Source organism: Monodelphis domestica, chromosome 1, assembly GCF_027887165.1.
Source record: "Monodelphis domestica isolate mMonDom1 chromosome 1, mMonDom1.pri, whole genome shotgun sequence".
NCBI classification, from domain to species: domain Eukaryota; kingdom Metazoa; phylum Chordata; class Mammalia; order Didelphimorphia; family Didelphidae; genus Monodelphis; species Monodelphis domestica.
In genome coordinates, this window is record NC_077227.1 from 233,826,986 (window position 1) to 233,844,397 (window position 17,412).

Below are 17,412 nucleotides of genomic sequence, written 5' to 3' on the forward strand. Positions count from 1 at the left end.
TCCTTATTATTATTATCATTTCAACTATGTCTGGAAACAGTATTTAGTTATTTAGTACTGCTTCTAATTCTTTAAGTCTAGTGCCCCTACTACTACATGTTGACTTTTAGAATATAAGCCTTTCCAGTTCCATTTTTGTTTTTGAATCATCAGAATTTAACATAGTGTCTTGGACATGCAATTCGGTACTTTTCATGTTCTATTTAAGTATTTCAAATAGTAATCTGCCTGGGTTTTTATTAACATTGCATTTGTTATATGGGAGAGGCAGGCAATCTGTGTTGCTGGGACCACTGTTTGAGTCATTCAACTATTGCTCTACTTATGCTTCCCTTTTTCTGTTTTTGTTTCTCTCTAACCTCCATCAGATTTTCTCTTCTCCATCTTGCCTTTTGTCTTTATCTCACCTATTTCATAAGTCTGTTGTATTCACTGACTTTGGTTAATCATCCTGGGCTAAAGAGAGTGCTTATTTTTGAATGACCTAAAAAAAATGAGGAAATTTTTTACCTGGCTGTGATGAGACTGCTTTTTTATTGGAATAGAAGGATGCTTTGAAAATATTTGAAGTTATGGCATCTAAGAGATCCTTTGTACTTGGACAGAGTAGTCCACTCTTTACCTCCACCTTCTCTTCTATTGTTTAATAGCTTGAAGAGTGGAAAAATGGATTCTTTCTCTTGCTTTTTACCTTATAGCTAATATATTTCCTTCAAAACCAATGGAGTTACTGCTCTTTTATGTATAAAGAAATATTTATAGCCCTATCCTTTCTTGAACTATCTAGATTATTTTACTCGGAAGTAATTACCTCTACTTAAAGCTCATGCCAAGTGACCAGTTCTGGGATATCCAATAAATGATAATCTTTTACTTTCCCTTACGTAGCATATTTAAAATTATTTGTAGTTGCATGTGTATTCATAAGTATATGGATTTAGGTGATAAAATATTATTGCTTAATCTTAAAATGGTAAAAAATCTGGTGACTAAGTACCATTTCTTCCTGGTGATGGTGTTAAATGATCTGATTTAGCACTTAGAATCACTAAACTAGAGGAAGCTTTCAAGATCTTCCATGTCCTTAAACTGATCATATATCGGTTGCCTTCCTCTGGACACTCTTCATTTTACTGGTGTCCTTCCTAAAATGTGGCATCTAGGATTGGACAGAATTCTCATCTTCTTGGAACCTGAATTCTGATAGATTAGCTTTTGCTTTATCTTTCCAAGAACCAGCCCTCCCTTTCACTTCCTGGGCATTTCTAAATCTTGCTTCATAATTATTCTTCCCTTCCTCTTCTACTAACAACTCTATGTATTTTTTTTTATACTCTTATCCTCTGTCATAGAATCTATTACTTCCAAGGCAGAAGAGCAGTAAGGGCTAGGCAAATAGGATTAAGTGACTTGCCCACCATTACACAACTTGGAAATGACTGAGATAAGATTTGAGCCCAAGTCCTTCCAACTCCAGACCTGACACTTTTTCCACTGTTACCAACTTCACCTCTGTATGGGTTTTAAAGTCCTCCTATAACTTGTTTCCTAACTATCTGTCTTGCTGGCTTGTATTTGTGTCTTCTATTATCACCAGTACCTATTATATAAAAATCTACAATAGATATTTTTTTTCCACTCATTTTCATCCATACTCAGGTGGCTAGTCAGGGCAGGTTAGAGTTGGACAGTGCTTTAAAAAAGTTAATTAATTTGTCACATTCAAGGACTCAGTTAATTCTATTCCTCACTCCCTTCCTCCCATTGGAGAAAGGCATCATTTGACCAAAAAATAAAAAAATAAATATATATATCTGGAGGTGGCAATACATAAGTCATTCTTAAAACAATATTTTTGCATGTAATGTTCTCTTGATTCTGATTATTTCAATCTTCATAATTTCATGTAGGTCTTTCATTGTTTTTCTAAATTTAACCTGTTTTTCACTTCTTATGGCACAGTAGTATTCCATCATAATCATATGCCACAACTTGTTTAGCCAATCTTCAATAGATACTTCTTCAATTCTCCTTATTATACCAACTATTCCATTAGCTTTCGTGGCTGTCCTATCATCCTGTGAATGTACAATTTACTAAAATTTCCAGATCTTTTTAAATCTGGCCATGCCTCCCATCTAGTATGTATGAAGCTAATTTTGCCTCCCATCTAGTATGTATGAAGCTAATTTTTAAAAATACAGTATCAGTGTATACATTATTTACCTTTACCTTTATTTTATATTAGATTTGTCTAATGTTTTAGTTTGTCATTGAAATAAAAACTTTGAAAAATTTATGCTGGCCCAACATTTTGCAAAAAAGAATTAATCAAGAAGGGCCTGCTTTCTCACAATAGAAAAGAAGCATTTGATTAAAATTATTAGAATAGTAAGATGCTACTGACTGCAGTTTTTAATAGGAGTAGAAGTAAGACCTAAAATTAAATACAGTAGTTCTTGATATTTGTTTAGTTTTGATTCTTTGTGACTCCATTTGGAGGTTTTTTGGCAACTATATTGGAGTATTTTACCATTTCCTTCTCCATATTTTTTGTGATACTATGTAAAAATTCAAAATAATCCTGTAGATTTATCTTATATCCTACTACTTCATTGAAATAATTTTTTTCCTCTGTTGAATTTTTTTGGTCAGCTATTTGGGCTTTTCTCAGTATACAAGATAGTCTTGCCATGTTAGGGATTATACTTTCTTCAGTGTTAATGCATTTCTTGAATATGTCTTGTTTGTACATAGCTGTTTTCATGTTATAGCTCCAATTAGGTCGAACTCCTTGAGAACAGGGATTGTCTTTTGTCTTCTTAGTATCTTGCCCATGGTAGGTGGCAAACAAATGCCTATTGACAGATTTTTTCCCTGTGACTTATTGTTATAGCTACTTTTCTAAGATTATGTCACATTAAGGATGATGAGAGTAGATATTTCTGTTTTATACCTTTCTTAAGTAAAAAGGCTTCTAGTGCTTATATTTTATAATTTGTATGTAATATTAAATTGAAGTTTTAAATAGTCTTTTAAAATCATATTAAGGAACAGATCCTTCTATTCTCATATGTGAAAAATTAGAAAAGTACTTTTTAAAATCAGTTTTTCTTAACTTGTAAAAAAGCAATCATTTAGTCTTCCAGCTGATCATTCTACTTGGTCAAGATATGGAGACTTTGTTATTGATGTATTGCTGTATTCTATTTATGAGTTTTAAAAATATATTCACTTTGTGTTCACTTTGGTCCCTTAGCTTTGTCTTTTTATTTGATTTAGCAATGAAAACTATATTTGTCACTAAGAAGGAATTGCATAGGTTACCACCGTTTTTTCTTTGTTTTACTATCTATTCATATAGATAGTACTATAAATTTTCTTTTGATAACTGCTTTATCAGTATCCTATTCACTTTAGTTTATGTTATTTTTGAACCCTATTGATCACTTTTGTTTTTACACCACAGTCCTACACTAAAAGGTTTGCCCATTATGTATCCTTTTATAATAAAGAAAAAGGAAATGAGGTATTGTGATATAATAAGAGAGGCACTGGATTCAGAGTTAAACATACCTGAGCTGTGATAAGATGAAATAATATTCGTAAGGCACTTTGCAAACTTAAAAACAATTTAAAAGTGCTAATTAGTCATTATTATTATTACTACCACTATTCTTATTTTATTACTAACTAGAATTCAGGGTTGGGATGCTAGCAATTAGGAGAGATTGCTACTATTTTCTTTTTATTTATCCTCCCTTTTTCTCCTTGTTTTTTTTGAAGTATCTTAAACACCCTGCTAAAATGATAATACAATAATACAATGAATACTCTAGCAACTAATTTGGTTTTGTTTTAAAAGCCAGAACTGTTTTTGAAATACAATTTGATTTGGAGATTTCCTTGTTAAAATTTGGAATTTGCTTTGGAAATCCAAGCATATGTTTACTAAAAGTGGTTGTCCTGAAAGGAAGAAGAAAAGAATTTTCATTTTCTTCACCTGTTTGGTGATTTACCATGCAAGAAACCATGTTTTTTTTTTTTTGTTTTTGTTTTTTTGTTTTAAATCTCCATCTGCTGGTGGGGGTGGGGGTCCCAAGGGAGGAAGAAATCTTTGTTTCTTCTGGCTTCCAATTTTGAGAGTCCCCAATATCACAAAAGGGAAATTCACCAAGGTTGAGGGAACTAAGTACTGAGATGTGATCCAGGCAGTAGCTCTTCTACTTGTTGGTTTCTTCCTAGAGTCATTCTTTCTCTTCAGGAACCTCTTCCTAAAGACAGTTACAAACTCTGGGGGTCCTCTCTGGAAGCCAGAAGAAATAAGGATATTTCCTTCTGCAAGACTTAAGCAACTCTTCCCATCATGTACACATACATCAGGGATCATATTTTACACCAATAAGGAGAATCTTATATAAATATCTGCCCTGAGACCTGAATTAAACTTGATTTCCTGGAATGTATTGAGAATGTTTTGGACGTAAAGTTAAATTTTTTAAGTTCTCAATAATTCTGAAATTGTTCCATCCAGAATCTATAGTGTTATGGGCAGGAAGGATACCCTATGGGGTTCAGGAAGGATGCCTTTTGCAAGCATGCAATGGCTCCAAAACTTAGCTTAAAAACAAAAAGAGATTTATTAATTTAGAAAGTAATGTTGAGAGTGGCCAGGAGGATAGCAAGGTAGAATAGCAAGATGGGGAGCAGTTCCCTGGGAGGACAGCATGAAAGGAAAGGCTGTTCCCCCCATGACATCGGTTCTGGAGATTTTATACATTCTTCACAACAGTTAGTCACTCAGGCATGAGGTGGGGTGATCATACTGGGGTCTGCCTGGGGACATAAAGATTCCTTAGTTTTAGGAGACAAACAGATGTCCGATACGATCCAGGTGTGGTCTGAAGGTGCATCTTTCTGACCATCTAGAGGATGATCAAAGGAAGATAGTCATCTCAGGACCCTAGGTGAGGTCATTGGGTGTTTTTAGACTCAGAGTCAGAAAAAAATAAGGGAGTTCCCTTGACAATAGTTTGCCTGGGTTTCTGGGGTACAGTGCCCATGTCATATAGGTTTTCCAAAATTTTTTAATAATTTTGGGGTTTTTTAAAGTATATTCAGTTATTTATTATATGAAATCCTATTTTTCATTTTTCAGTGCTTTTATCTTTTCAAAAGATTTTCTATCATAGTGTCTGTGTTGTTCATTTCAGAAATTATTTTCCCCGATTCTTTAAAAAAATTTTAAATTAAAAGCTTTTAAGTACTTTAAGCTTCTAATTTGAGTTTCTTCTATGAATTTTTGCTTTCTACAAGCTCTTTGAAAAAATTGGTTTTATATTATTACCAGTGTTAAATCTTGCCTAGTTTCCTTGTGTGTCATTTATGCTTTTTTTATTTTGTTTTCTGATTTTTCCCATCTGTCCTTAATACTTTGGCTATTTATTGCTCTCATTTGTATATTTTTACATAATTATCTATATTATTAAAATACTTTTGCTCATTTCTATTTTAGATTGTTTTATTTTTGTGTGTGTATTTAACTTGGAAAAGTTTATTGACATTTTTCATTTTTAACATCACAATGTCTCTTCTAATTGTCTCTTCCTTCTGCAATAGCTTGTTTGTTTTTGATAGCCATTTTCCTCTTCTTTTGAGTTTCTCTTTTCTTTTTGAGGCATATATGAAGAGATTAATTCCTTTTAAATATCTGTCCAGCATCTTAACTGGAAAGCTCCATATCTCTTTTCCAATGAAATTCCTTGCTTTATTAAATTAGGACATTACATAATATTCAAAGAAGAGGAACAAATGAATTTCTAAATTGACTGAATTCAATTGAATGCAGATATTTTCCATTATATTTTGGAGTATGTACCATTATAAACTTGAAACTACCTTGAAAATCTATAGTTAAAAAGCATTTTACTAATTAAAGTAAAAAGAATGGCATTGTTTAGTTTTTACAGGAAAATCTCTGTTCTGTGCTTGATAATGTCGAGCTTTGAATTTTGGTCATCATTTTCATTTTCTAAACTGATGTTATTACAGTTTTTGCATATTTCAAATTATTTTTGAAATTAATTTTATTACACTAAATCTGTCAAATGATTGTAAGTGAATGATGTGATACCTACTGTGGTTTGAAAATAGTTAATTTAAACCTTATCTGAACTGTTCTTTGCCCTTAATTAGCCTTATTGAATGGTGTGGTGAAGTTCACTGTAAGTCAATAGACATTTACTTACAAAATTGAGTTCCATCCATCAGCTTATTGGGCTTTTAGCTTCCTTTCCCACAAATTTTCATTTTTATTCTGAACACAGAAAATGATTCTAGTCTTGGGAACTGTGCAGTTAACAAGTTAGAGGAACACAGTTATCTTAACTGACTTTTGAATAGATGTTCTAATAATTCCTTTTAACATCATATAATGCACCAAACCAAAGGTATGGTAGAAAATCTTGTTTTCAAGCATAGCTTAAAGGATTCTTGGTCATTAAATTCAAAGAATTATAATTTTGTGTTATTTATAAAACAAATATACTTTTCTCCTAAAACTTAAAAATTTTTCTATAAAATATATACTTTTCTTTTCAGTTTCTATACCCCTAATAATCAAACATTGCCCTATAAGGGGGAAGGTATGAGGGAAGGAAAGAAGGACCTTTGTCCCCTGCTCTCTTAGTTGGAGGACATGAGGCATATGTGTATGTTTGAAGGGGAAGACTCCCCTCTACCAGCCACTGAAGAATAGCAAAACCAGGCTCAGTCTCCTGTCATTGCCAGCCACTGCCCAGCTTCTCTCTAATATATCATATTGAGCAGGATTCCATCTCCAAAATTCCCCTTGGAGGTGGTGAGCTTTACTATTTGTCACCCACTGTTACTCCTATGACTTATTTTGATTCTTGTGAATCTTAAACTTTCTCAGACTTGTGAATCTTAAAAATTCTCAGACTCTACCTTATAACATTTGGTTAGGACCATTTCCCATTTTAAAACAATGAAGGGACTTTGGTCAGGAAGGTGGGAACTCTAACATTACTCCACCCATACTTAGGCATACTTTAGGGGAAGATAAAATCGTAAAATCCTGATTGAACAATGAAAAGTCCCCAACTCATACTTAAAGTGAAGCAAGAACCCTTAAGCTAGGTCTGTTTTTAGGTCTAATACAAAGGGATGCTAAGTACCTGTGAAGATCAAATTAATCAGGCAACTTGCAAAGGACTAGATTAGTGTACTCAGGTGTGAATTACTCAAAAGTTTTAGTCTACTCAGATGTGAATTAAGAATGGTCAGCCCTTTGGAAAACGGTAGACCTAAAAACTTAGGGGAGGTGACATAGGAGAAAATTCTCTTTAAAAGGAGGTCGGAAGGCCTCTGAAAGTTAATTCAGCTTTGGAGCTGAATCGGAGGTCAGGAGTGCAGCTTTGGTAGCTGAGTTGGAGCTTCGACTAGTTGGAATAGCTGGGTCTCTCTGAGCACTAGAATCTTGCTTGGGACAAATCTTGTGGTGAGTGATAAAAGACTGACTAGTCTCTCTTAAGGCTCAGGCCTAGGCCATTCTGGCTTAGGCCCTTCATACTATATTTCTCTTATTCTCTCTCCTTTTTCTTTAATTCCTTTATTTGTATTAATTAAAATCTCCATAAAACCCAGCTGACTTGGGTATGTCATATTTGGGAATTTTTCCATGGCGACCACTTTATTTTTAATATAAAATCAAGACACTAAAAATTATCTTTACCAAGATGCCAGAAAACCTTACAGTTTGGCCATTTACACATTTTCGCAGTCACAGTTTATTGCAACCACACTTTTGTCTGTAACATTCTTTATTTCTGTATTAATCAGTCACTAGCCATTTAGAAAAAAACTGTCCCCAGCCCCTTCTTCCTATTCTCTTATCTCTATTTCCTTCAACCATATGCCATCCAGGTCCCATTCTAACTATTAAATTGATTTAAATTAAATTGTTTCAGGTAGTTTAAGCATCAGTTAACTTTATCTTAACTGTTATTTAAGTATAGCTCCCAGGAATTTATCATAATTACTTCTGTAATACTTGTTTTAATTTGAGTTCTTAAAATAGCTTTGTTCCATAGATAAGTGTAGAGTTGGATTATTTATATTCTACATTCATTAGTGAATGAATATTCCACTTCTATCTTTGGGTGGAATATAATTCATAAGTGGTAAAATCAGTCATTGATCAAATATTTATTACTCAACAATCTAATTTATATTGACTAAGAAATTTAGTCAATTTTATTTATTACAGATTAAGATATTTAGTCAATTTCATATTTTGATTTGCTTCATTATATAGAAGAGGCAGCATAGTCTAATAGAAACCAAAGACAACTGCATTTAGAATCAGAGGAACTGGGTCCAGATCTTTGTTCAGTCAGTTGGGAAAGTAACTTTTTTTTTTTTAACCTATCTTTACTGTGAAAGCTGGGACTCTCTGTGGCCCCATAGGCTCATTCCCTTCCTGATCACTGCCACTCCCTGTTCCCTTTTCCCCATCTATTTTGTGGTAGTCTCCCCAGACTCTATTCTGGGCCCTCTTCTTTCTCTACACCCTCAGTTTAGCATTTAAAACCCTTTCTCGCCTTGCTCATTTGCTCTCCAATTTAGTTCATATTACACTGTTGCCTAAACTCAGCATTCCAGCCATACCTTTGTACAGGCTGTGCCTCATGCCTGGAATGCACTCTACTTTCCACTCTGCCTCTTAAACCCCCTAACTTCCTCTTAGGTTCACAGTCTCTTGCACTTAGTAGATCTTAACATGTTCATTGGATTGCATTGGAAGGAACCAGATGATCCCTAGAAATGAATTCTTCCCCTCTCTCCACCCCTCCTCCTGGTATCCTGGGGTTTCAGTCCCTCCTCCACTCCAGCTGTAGTCATCTTGATTGCCACAAGAGCCACCTCTTGTTCTAGGCATAAAAATTCCTAGTTATTACTCTGGGTGCATTCATTCACGTATGCTCCTGGTTAGTTTGACTCTGACCAAGTTCAAATCTGGAACAAGTCTTTTTTCCTGTTTCAGAGTTGGCAATAACTGTTAGAAATCAGTGAAAAAAAGATCAGTACTGTCCGGATTAATCTAAAGATAAGCCAAGGAGACTCAAGCTTGGATCATCTGGGTCTTTCTGTTTTTCTGTAAAAACATTAGTAATAATAATCCATATTTATATAATACTGTAAGTATTATAATAAAGAAAGTATTTGGTAAACCTAAAGAAAGTTTTGTAAATAGTGACACTTTGAATCATGAAATTAAATTGGGAATTAGACTGGGCGACCTCAGTGCCCTTTCCAGTTCTGAATCTATAATCCTATGAAAATAATTTAAATCTTTTCTTTCTCCTCTTTTATAAAAGCTTTATTGATACTCTTTTCTTTATAAAAAAATATTACAAGCACTTTCAAATCATAGTGGACCCTCTTGTTAACAAAGAAGGTTTAGACCAGAAAAACAAATCTACTTACTAACTTTGTCTGAAAATATGTATATCAATCTGGCAGCAATCTTTTCATAAATATCACCAACTTAATTTGTGTGAATTTGAACTTACTCTAAGTCCAGCACTCAGTTATATCAGGTAAGGCCATCTAGGGGAGAATTATAAAATTCTTGCAAGTAGGAGAAAAATTAAGAGTTGGAAAAGATCTTAGAGATAATATAGTCTAATGCTCTCATTTTACAGATGTAAAAAACAAGTCCCAGAGATGTGAATTGAGCCAGCAAGATGTTGTGGTGGAAAGTGTGCAGGACTTGGGAGTCAGGAAGACCTGAGTTCCAGTCCTGCCTTGGATATTCATTAGCTTTGTGAACCTGGGCAAGTTATTTAATTTGAATTGTTCAGCTTCTTCCTTCTCTAAAATGGGGACAATAAAGGCATCTGCTTCTCAGGATTGTGAGGACCACGCATGATAATAATTGTAAAGAACTTAGTACAGTGCCTGGCATATATAGTAGATACTTAATAAATGGTTATTAATTAATTTAGTTAGAATCTTAGCATCTGGATTCTGGTCCCACAATTAGGTCAAGGCACCTAACTTCTTTAGCCCAGGGTATAATACTATTAGATTATAAATTCTTTCAAGTCAGTGATCTTTTTGTTGTTCATCTTTCTAAAGCATAGCCCTTTGAACCCATAGTGCCAAGAATATGCTTGTATTACCAACTTAAAGTGTAATAGTCTGTGAGTGCCCTGATAATAGGAATTGGTTTTTGTCTTTTTGGGTTTTTTTTTTTTGTGTTTTGCCTTGTTACTGTGGTGTTTAGTATAGCCTGGCATTTAGTACAGAAACTTAACTAAATGTTTGATTGACTGTTTGAATGAAAATTGACGAAAGAGATGTAGTAACTCCTTACTGTCATCTTGGTTTAGATCATTGCTCTCCTGCAATGGGAATCATTAGCAGTCAGTCGCTCCCCTGAAAGTCATGCCATTATATTATATACTATTTTTCTCTCATCCTTGCAGAATCACAGGTCTAGGAAGGCACTTTAGAATGCATATAACCCTACTAACTCCTTTTCCATATGAGGAAACCAAGATTTAGAGAATCAAGTGATTTTCCCAAGGTCACACTAACTTATTCAAAGCCCAGTTGAAGGACCACCCTGTATAGGAAGCCCATCCTGATTATCTTCAGTTGCTAGTGTCTTCTCTCCCAAAATAACTTTGTCTAAATTTTGTATTTACTTGTATCTCAGCCTTATTAGAATAAAAACTAAGAGAGCATTTTGTTTTTGTCTTTATAGTTCCAGAGTATAGCTTGTTGTTTCAGTCATTTAGTTGTTTTTGACTATTTATGATCCTATTTTGGGTTTTCTTGGCAAAGACTATAGTGATCTACTGTTTCTTTCTCCCACTCATTTTATAGTTTAGGCAATCAGTGCAAACAGTTAAGTGATTCATCCAGGGTCACACGATTCATAAGTGTCTGAGGCTAGATTTGAATTCAGGAAGTCATCCTGACTCTAGGCCCAGCAATCTATCCATTGTGCTACCTAGGTACCCACTAGTGCTTAGAACATAGTTTAAATATGGAATTAGTGAATAAAAGTGACAAAGCAGAGATTTGAACCCTGGACAGTGCTCTCTCTCCAGAATTAACTTGTGACTTCTGGGAAACCCTTCCTCCTCCTTTCACTATTTAGGCAACAGGTTTCCTGTCTTTCCTCTTGTGATCATTTCATGGAATCTGCCATAATCTAGTTTTGGATGTCAAGGAAAAGTAAACTCCTCCTCATCCCCCACATTCCTCAAATCTAACTTTAGGATTTATTGATGATGTACAAACCTCTGGTCTTGCTTGTATGTAAAAGATTCTATGTTCCAGTGCTCCATTTTATGGAGCACATGGAGCTCCAGAGCTGCAAGGAGCTCCATTTTAATAAAGAGATAACCAATATAAAACGTTTCAGCTGCAAGTCAGATGGAAAAGTCCTATCATGCCTCTTATTTAAATTCATACCTCCTGGCACAATCATCCCAGTTTCTGATGTTGAATATTGAACAGTGCCAAGAACAGTTTTTAAGCTGTGTGTTCCCATCTCTGAGAAATGAAACAAGACAGATGGAAGTTCTAGGAAAAACCAGCTCTGTCCAGAACTGCAGCCTAGGTCTGAGTGGTAAAAATCTTTAGAGATTGAACTGTCTTCCTAAGGAGAGTAAAAGTAGCTGGAGCATTTTTCAGATGCTCCAATGGAGTGTGAACCAGACCTCAAACACCCTTTGAGTCCTTCAGTCATGAGTAAGTAAGCTAGATAAGGGTGCACATCAAGGTTAGTAGAATTCATGTCATTCTAACTGTTCCCCTCCATTCGTCCTTTTCCCTTTTTGTGGGGGAAGGAACCTAATCTGGTCAGGCTGTGTCAGCATCTTTATGAACACTAAAACTCCCCAATCTCATAATTCCTTGACCAGCTCAACTCTGATGACCTTCATGTCTATCCTGCTTTAGCCATACCAGACCTTAGACCTTATAATCATTCAAAATAGTTCTACTCCCACAGTCTTGAACTCTAAAATTCCTTTAATGAACTTCCCATTCTTTCATTCTTTTCAAACCTGTTCTTGCTCTTTGGTGTGATATCTAGTACCTTAGTTCTAGTCTGATTTCCCAGTTCATCTCATCCCTCTCAGTTCTGACTTTATTTTTCTACTGACCTGAATTATATGATTAATCATCAATGGGGTGTTCACAATGATCTTGCACCCTTTACCTTGACTGGTTTATCCTTAAGTCCTAATATGTCTTCTGTTTTTCACTGATTCTCCTAATATCAGGAATTATAGGCATGTGACATCATACCAGATCAACCCACTCTTTTGTAGATGGGGAAACTGAGAGTCAGAGAGGTTGTGACTTACAATGTCACCTGTATATTTTGAGTGGCAGATCTGGAATTTTAACTTGGGTTCTCTGATTCCAAATTTAATACTATTATCCTTGAAAGCTTATATATGTATACATATATATATATATATATATTTTTTTTTAAACCTTACCTAATGCCATGGCATCAATACTGAGTATTGGTTCCAAGGCAGAAGGGCTAGGCAACTGGGTTTAAGTGACTTGCCCAGGGTCACATAGCTATGAAAATATATATCTTTTAAAATGTGCTATAATACTGGTTTTCTTTTATTTAGATTAATCTCCCTGTCCATCAATTAGGGCAGATTATTTTTTATATTAAATAATAGTCTGATTAATCTGCACATTTATATATACTTTAAAGAGTGATTCTTCATAGTAATTAGATTTTCAGTTTTGTAAATATTATGTGGAATCTGCATAGGACCTGTGGGATGTTAAAAACTTTTTTTTCCTTCATTAATTTGAAAATATTACTCAGTTACTTATAATTCAGCCCTCAGGGGCATTGGTTAGAAAAAAAACCAAGATAACAAAAGGACCAGAAAAATAAGCAGTGTTGGGGGAAGGGGGAATACAAAACAATGAAAAGGGAAAATAGATAATTTAGATTACTTTGTTGAATTCTATATTAATATCTGCCTAAAGTGGAAAAAGTATCAAATTGTTGGGGAACCACTTAAATAGATTTATGAAACTAGTTTGAGCCAATAGTGTTAGCCAATATACCCATCACTAGATTTGAAATATCTAGAATAATTTGTTGGAATAGCAAAATAATTTAGAGGTTGCTATTTATTGGAATCATATTGATACTTAAGGATTTAATTTCATTAATTCTTTTATTTCCATTAGAGTATTATAAACTATATTAAGAATTTATAAGTTATATTTTTGCCAAAGTGGATGTTGTCCATATATTTCTCTACATATGATAACTTTCTTCTATTATCATTTATTCAACTTGTAAAACATAATCCACAGCTCTTTTACTTTACAGTCTTTTAGGGATCAGTGTGTGTGTGTGTGTGTGTGTGTGTGTTTATGTTTATCTATGTGTATGTAATATGTATGTATGTCTTCAAAGTGAAATATACATATAAACACATATAAATATACACACTGGTCTATGTCCATATATGTATCAGAGACACTAGCAACTGGGGGGAGGAGAGGAGACCTGGAAATGTCTTGTATGAAAGGTGGGATTTGAACTGAGTCTTGAAGAAAGTCAGGGGGCAGAGTGAGGAGGGAAAATATTCCTGGAATAGGGAAGAGCCAGTGAAAAGACACAGAACTGGGAGATGGGACAGTTTCCTCAGTTGTTAAAAAAAAAAAGGCAGGGGGGTTGAATTTGATGGTCATCCATATTGTAAAGATTATATAATTCTGTGAGTCCAGATCTCAAGTTGATCTAATACAGAATTTCAATGTTTTATGGAGCCGTAGGAATTTCTCTCTTAAAGAGTGAGTCTTCAGCAAAGAAGCAGCTCCTCCTAAGTAGTTACAGTAGCAACAGTGGGAAAGATTAATTGGATTTGTTGATTCAAAAAGGGTTAGAGGTCTATACCCTCTTCCATGCATGGTTTTGTTTTGTTTTTCTATTGAGTCATATTTATTATGTTAAAGTAACATAACAAATATCTCTTAAAACAAGAATACAGTATCCAGTCCAAACTCTTCCTTGACTTCAGTGAGAATCTTTTCACAATTTAGCTCCTATTTGCTTAGTTTCTTTCACTTCTCTGCTATTTTCTTATGCATTCTCTCAGATCTAGCCAAACTGGTCTATTCAGTGTTTCCCAGACATTCCATATACATTCCTGCCTCTGGTACCATGACTCCCAGAATTCTTCCTGACTAGAATGCCTGAACCATCCCCTCCAGGTAGTGAAGTCTAACCCTTGCATTGAATCCTAGTTCAATTTTTCTATTTTCTGTAAAGTTTTTTTCTTTTACTATCCCAATTTTGGAGTGATTTTCCTTCCTCTGATTTCTTGAAGTGCTTGTTGGCAGTATTATTTTTCACTCATTTGGCACTTAGCATAGCTTGACTTTTAATTAATTAATTATTTTAAAAAGACTGTCTCCCTATGTCACTCAGGCTGGATGTGTAGTGTCTACACACAGGCCTGATTTCAGTGCTGATTGGCACCAGGGAACCATTTCTGACCTGAGTTGGTCAGCTTCTTGGTTTCTTGGTGGTCTTCTTATTCACAGGAACTCATCATATTGTTGCTGAATTTAGTGGGAGTACTTGGGATCAGTTTAGTTCACTGCAGTTCAATATTTTAAAATTTAACCTTAATACACCAACCTCCGACTCCCAGGTAGCAGGGATTACAGATAGGGCCACCATATACAGCAATATTTTGTCTTTTATTTTTATTCATGTCTAGAGATATGGGTCTTGTTTCCCTCCACTCTCTTTAAGGCAATCTCAAGGTCAGAGATACCATCTTATACCTTTGTATGGGTGCCCAGCACATTGTAGGTACTCAGTTAAGTATTTGAAGATTTTAACTAAAGTTACTTGAAAGAGTTTAATTTAGTAGTAGCTCTTACCATTTCCTATATTTCTTCCAACCACCAACTTGCTTGCCCTCTTGAAATTTCACCCATTCTTTAACACCCAGCTTAAATGCTGTCTCTTCTAGGAAGTCTTTCCTCTTAATTGCACTGCCTCTCTTCCCTATCCCTACTCTCTTCAAGCCCTTAGTGATCTCTCAAGTCTCAAATGCTTTTAACACACAGGAATGGGGAATATAGGTGGCTTAGTGGATAGAGAGCCTGGGAATGTGAGGCCCTGGGTTCAAATCTGTCCTCAAACACTTTCTAGCTGGGTGACTCTGGACAAGTCACCTAACCCAGTTGCCTAGTCCTTACTGCTCTTCTGCCTTGGAATCCATACTTGGTATCAATTCTAACAGAAAATAAGGGTTTAAAAATGGACCATAAAACCCCATAGGAATCAGAGGTTTTTGATCTATAGACATCTTTATAGGTAATTTTGGCCATTCCTTCATTTTACAGATATGGAAATTGAGGATCAGAGGGGAGAAGGAAATAGATTATTTCAAAATTACTTTTTTACTGTATTATACCATCATTATTCCTTTGAATATAGTTATTCTCATGTCTATCTTATCTTCTAAGTTTCTTAGGAATAAAAACCTATCTTAGTTTCATTTTAGATACTTAAGAGGATGCAATGCTTTGCACATAATAAGTATTTTAATAAATATATATTGAATTTAGTTCTAAGTTAAATAAGTTTAGATAAAAGAGGGAACTTACTAAGGAGATTAGTAAAGTTGAAAACTTTAAACTTCCCTAATGACAAATGGAAATCAGTAGTAATAGAACATTCTTTTAAAAACTTATATGTACATTTTTTTGTACTTAGGAAAACATAGTTTTAATCCAAAATGTTAATTTATAGGGAAGCCAGGAAATTATCAGCAACATGCTGCTGTTTCCCAAATACATCGTATTGCAAAGACTTACTGATTCTTTATTATCATAGGTGCTCCTTAATCATTGAATGAATCTACCAGATATAGTTTGTGTATCTCATGCATCTTGGAAACTTATTTTCACAAGACATTGCAGTTGATCCAATTTATTTTTTTTTATAGAGACTGCTTTGAATTTTCATTCCAGAATTTATCTGTTTGAGAGAATCAAATCAAAGATCTGTATTACAACTCTCTGAGGAATCTAAACATGAGCCAGATGTACTTGAGGCATGCTTGAATTTGTTCCTGGATATTACTGTTAATGTTTTCTAAAATATGGGTGTGCTTTTTTTTTTTTACTATTTAAAGGGAACAAAATTTGTTTCAACCTTTCCCAAGAACTTTCTGAACTAAAAATGATATCACCTGGAAAATATTCTCTGTTTGTTTTTTTTCGCTTTTGAAAGTACACTTTCTATAAAAAAATAATATTGTTATTATTATTATTCAGCTACCTCCTATATTTTCATTAGCCAGTTAGGAAGAAATACAGGGGGAGGGGAGGAAAGGGCAGGTGAAGATAGCCCTTAAACAAGGGGAAAAATGAGCCCAGTATCAACTTACTGTGGAGTTACTTTTATGCTCTAGTTGATCTATGATCTCACTATCTTGTGTACTTTTTCTACAGGTATGGATTACATCCAATGCACTAACTTCTTAACTTGTTTAACTTTTGTCCATGCCCTTCTATAGTTCTCCACATGGATTCATTCAATTTGCTAGAGGCTTTCACTGAGTTCTCTCACAATACATGGGTTTTTCATCTCTTATTTCTTACTCCTGCCTCACTACTGATTGACTTCCTTTTTTAGTCAGAGATTTTTGAGGATAGCATCCTTTACTCATCGTGCATGTCTTAATTGTTAACATTATGACCTATTTATAGTCTACCATGCACTTTACCTGTCCTTTGGGTGAACTACAATTTTGCTTTCTTTGGTGATTGTGATATTCCATGATTTGCAGCCATGTCTAGTTTTGCCAGAAAAATATTGGTGCTAAAAAGATGAGTTATTTAATTAATTTATTTTAAGCCCTTACCTTACATTTTAGAATCAATACTGTGTATTGGTTTGAAGGCAGAAGAGTAATGGTAAGGGTTAAGCAATGAAGGTTAAGTGACTTGTCCAGGGTCACACAGTTAAGAAGTGTCTGAGACCAGATTTGAATCTAGGACCTCTTGTCTCTAGGCCTGGCTCTCATTCTACTCAACCACCTCAATGCTCCCTGAGTTATTTTTAAAGAGAAAAGCTTAAGGTTCATTAATTTTTTTTTGGCTTTTCAAAGTACAACCAAGTCTGTTCTTTCTCTTAAGTTTATTCTGAATCTGGTTCTTTGTTCATGTTCAGCAGCTTTATAAGATAAACAGATCTATGGATGCCCATCCAACTCCACATCTTAGGTATTCTTTGTCCACTTTTTTTTTTTTTGAGAATTATACTACTAGTTTTGTGACCATGGTAAATCACCTAATCTCTGA

The 17,412-nt window shown here is 34.5% G+C and overlaps 1 protein-coding gene across 1 annotated transcript in view; it reads left to right on the forward strand.

Moving 5' to 3' along the window:
* PTPN21 (protein tyrosine phosphatase non-receptor type 21) overlaps positions 1 to 17,412 on the forward strand; it is a 113,939-nt gene that overhangs the window by 10,119 nt on the left and 86,408 nt on the right. The window lies entirely within an intron of this gene.